Genomic DNA, 4639 nt, shown 5'->3' on the forward strand with positions numbered 1-4639 from the left:
CTTCATTTTCTCTTATCTTCTCCTTGTGGAGCTCAACCCTCTGCTTGTGGAGGAGCTCTAGCAGCTCGTGGAGACCATAACTTGCCGAGCTCTCAACATGGGAAGTGACGTAGACTCGTAGGCACACACATTCGTACCATCGATTGTTGGATTCGTCTCCTTCTCGCCACGGCATTGCCACCTGTGCAACCCGGCGTAATTTTCTACAACAGCGCAGCTAGCCATATAGCTATTCATCGCCTGTAGGCCATCATAGGCTATGGGAGTTGAGGGTTTTTGAAGCCCATAGGGTCCACTATCAGCTTGAATGATGGCTTGATGCGGCTGCTACAGCAGAAAAACCAGAGAGCTCTCTTTCAAGCTCTTGAAGCTCTCCATTAAAGCTTCAAATTTATCTCTTTTTCTTGCTCTAATCCTCCCCTCCTTGCTCTAATCACCCAAGTGATGTTGTGAATGCTTGTTGTTGATCTTACTCTTGATTTTGAAGCGGTGGCCAACCACATGAGGCATTCATAAGTCTCATTCAAAATGTCATCAAGCTTCCTCATCACCTTCAAGTTCTTAAAGCTTTTCAAAGTGTGCTTATGAGCACTAATAGTGTTGATTAACACTAATGAAGCTTCTAATCCAACAAAGGGGAGTTATTCCAAAGTGTTTTTAAACACTAAGAGTGTTATTAAACACTAATGGTGAATCTAATCACAAATACAAGTATCATTAGATGCTAGAAATATGCTCTTAAGCACTAATCATATTTTTTAAACACTAATGGTGATCTTAATCAAACAAAGTGTTGCTTAACACTAATGTGGTCTTAACCATCAAAGGAGGAGGTCTTTAACACTAAGGAGGCTCTTCTTCATCAACATTGAAGGCCGGGCACACACCATAAGTGTCACACTATAAATCTTCATCGTCAACCCGCTTCTATGCTTACCTTGGCAGCCTTCCAAGGAGAAATGGTGCAACCATGAACCATTGTCTTCATCCCATAAGCCAAAGAGGTTGAAGATTTATGGTTTTTCATCAACAAACTCAGATTTTTGAGTGGTTTAAAGTTGGGCACATGTACATTAAGTGCTCATCTTTAATGGTTTTGTGTATCACCCTTGAGGCTCTTGTTTGTAAGAGGCATAGGCATGTCATAAGCCATATGCTCTCATTTCCCAAGCCCAAGGCATGTTATTCCGCTGCATATTCAACATTTTCATCGTCTAAGATGAGTTGTAAGGTTGAGCATAGCATCACTAAGTGCTCTACCTTGTTGTTTGTCATGTTTTTTAGCATCTCTTGGCATTGTCTTTGTAAGAGGCATTGGCAACATTATGAACCATGCCCTCTCCTTCTTGAGCCAAGGATGATGTACCTTATTGGTTTAAGCATTTACCTCAACCACTTACTCACTTTCATTAAGCTTGTACCTTTAAACCCTAATGGGTATCATGTAACCAACATGCACAAAAGCTTTTGTTATAATTGTGAAGTAGACACTGCCCTTGACCAATCCATAAGGCAAGTGGTAAGACCCTCCCTTTCCCTTTCCCATATAAATCTACCTCATAACCATTACTCTAAAAAGGAAGGCCCTCATTGCCCATGGAGGAGGTATGGTATTCAAGGAAGCATCAAGCATGTTGAAGGAACATCTATAAGCAAACCACTTAAGCAAGAGGTGCAGCCTTGTTTTGATCATTGTGTGGCAATGGTCAAGGTGGAAAGCATGTGGAAGCAATGGCATGTATGTCTAAATCATGTCAACTACAAGAAGTCAAGCAAGCACAAAGAGTGGGGTGCACCATCATTGAGGTGTACATCTTCATCCTCGACATCAAATAAAGACTTAGATGGCATCATTGTATTAGCCTCTAAGGCTCTAGGAACATAGTTGTAAATCCTAGATAACCACACCACCATGACATCCTTGTATGCCTAATGTTTTAAAGGCAACCTATGTCCAATACCACCTATTCCAATTCTTTCATAGTTGGTATTAAGGGAGGGTATTAAAAGACTAAGGTTATGTAGAAGGGGAAGAGAAGGGTGTGAGTGTGAACTAGCTCACCTATTTAAAGCTGAAGCTAGGAGGCATTTTGTATGTGAGCAAGGCCTAGTTGTATTCATAAACAACTTAATAAGCAAGATGGTTTTCTTGTATTTTGTGAGTCCCTCTCCTCCACACACTTGATCTAGCATGAGCACCACGTTTTCTCAACACAGCTAAAGTGAGGTAAAAGACTATAGTGTAAAATCTCTGTAGGATTTGAAGTGTTTGAAGATCTGTGAGTGTCAAAGGACATAAAGGTGAGGAGATCTAAATCAGCTAAATTCAGTTGAATTAATTTATTCAGACTTGAGTCAAATAAAAATTAGTAGAGAACAACTGACATATTCAGTAAGGTTCTAGAGCTAGAGATTTGGGGATTGAAGATTGCTAGTTCTAGAGGAAAATTTGAGGGTCTGGAGGACAAGAAACTAACAGAGATCAGGAGGCAGTTAGCTGAATCAAATTGCAGTCACGTAGTGGTTGGGTGAGAGTTATCTGGGGTCAGTTTAGGTCAGCAAGTTATCAGAGAAGGTCAGCCGACGAGATAGGGGGTTGAAGATCAGGGTTGTTTAGAGTCATATCTGACCTAAGAAGTCATTTTAGAGGATCAACTAATTTTAGTTGGGGAGGGTAAGGTGTTGGACTGTATCAAAGATTCTAAGGATAGCTGAAGGTTAGCTAAAGTGAAGTAAGAGACTGTAGTGTTGAATCTTTGTAGGATTTGAAGTGTTTGAAGGTCTGTGAGTGTCAAAGGATACATAGGTAAGGAGATCTGAATCAGCTGAAACAGTTTAGTTAGACCTGAGTCAAATAAGAGTCAATAGAAGACAACTGACATATTGAGTAGGGTTCTAGAACTAGAGATTTGGGGATTGAAGATTGCTGGTTCTGGAGGAAAATCTAAGGGTTTGGAGGACAAGAGTCTGACAGGGGTCAATAGTAATTAGTTGAATCACATTACAATAGTGCTAAGCTAAGAGTCAGCTGGGGTAAGTTTAAGCCAACGGGTTGTTAGAGAAGGCTAGTTGAGGAGATAGGGTTGAAGATTGGGATCTCTCAGAGTCATATCTAACCTAAGAAGACATTTATGAGGATAAGCTAACTCAAGTTGAAGAGGGTAAGGTGTCAGACTGTATCAACAGAGATTTAGAGGATAGTTATAAATTTATTGTGTGCCTTGGGCTGGGCAACTCTATTCATCTATGTAGATGTAGCCTAAACAGAGTGATGATCAAGGCCAAAATGAACCCATGTTCATAATCACATGTATTCATAGTTCTAAGCAACACTCTTTCATTTTTACCATGTAGAACAGTTAAAATAAGGTATTGATCTAGAAATACTTAGAGCTAAAACACATAATTATGCCCATGAATACAGTTCCATAGATTAGTTTAATTTCTTGCAAAAACTTAGCTTATTCAAGTATGAAAAAAAAACACTGTTGTTCTTAAGTACTTGTGTACCTGGGCAGAAGGACCCCTTACAGAGGCAAGGGTGAGAGACATCGCACAATGTTAAATAAGAAAGCAGACAACCTAAGTGAGTAAAAGAACCCACCTCCAATCTAATATACGGGTCACTACTACTACTGAGGCAGCAGAGCAGAGGAATCTCCATTATAGCAACAAGTGCCACAAGAACGTTACTTCCCACCATCATCCTTTGTGAGACCATGATAAATAATCATGTACAAAGGCACAACAGAGTCGCAATCAATAACCTGTATATAGCTGGTGCCACAAAAATGTAATTGCCCACCCTCACTCCTTGTAAGGATATATGATGAACATAGAGATGCGGTAGAGTCGCAATCCAATAGGTCAAATGTGAAAGAGTTTGCAGAAGTGAAAGAACCCTACCAAAGTAGGCTATTATTCCATTTGTGCCATTACATGTGTCTGTTGCTTTGTGTTTAATGTCCGCATGTGTAACAAAGAAGTTATACTCAAAAAATGCAAAGTAAAGATTACACATTATAGGAGAGTAAGAGAATCCCATAGGTGTGCCCTTCATTTGTCTGAAGAAGCAGCAAGTTCTAAGTTGGATAATATTATTGATAAATAGCCGTTGTAAAGTCTTTTTAAGATCAAAGTAATCAGAAGTCAGGGGAAAGCTACGGGTAGATTTTTCCATCCATGTAGGATCCGTCTTCTGAAGTGATATTTTATTAAAGCCGTATCGTCATCTTTCTTAAAAACCATATTACACATTTTCTCTAAGATATTAATAGAGCCATATTGGCCCACCAAGGGGATATTCTCATAAATTGAGTAATATTAGTACTATATATGTTAGTGATTCGATTCAATAAATTCAGAAGTACCTTTGTGCATTTTTCATGATCTAGAAAGGGTTAGTGTTTATGCCAAGGAATTCTCTAGCATGCCTTTATTTATCAGCAAAAATTTCATGAAAGTCAGCAAGGACCAAATTGAGGGATTTAGTTATTAGGTTTTTTATATCAGTGATAAACCTGAGGAGGCATTTGAGATCCATCTAAATTTATCTTTGTGGATTTAAAGATAGGAAAGAGAATAGGTAATCTTGTATTAGGTATTGGGATTCTCATCCCTTGTAGCCCTTCAACAAGAT

The sequence above is a fragment of the Cibotium barometz genome, chromosome 28 (genome assembly GCF_041138505.1).
Source record: "Cibotium barometz isolate CiBa-2024 chromosome 28, ASM4113850v1, whole genome shotgun sequence".
Classification (NCBI taxonomy): domain Eukaryota; kingdom Viridiplantae; phylum Streptophyta; class Polypodiopsida; order Cyatheales; family Cibotiaceae; genus Cibotium; species Cibotium barometz.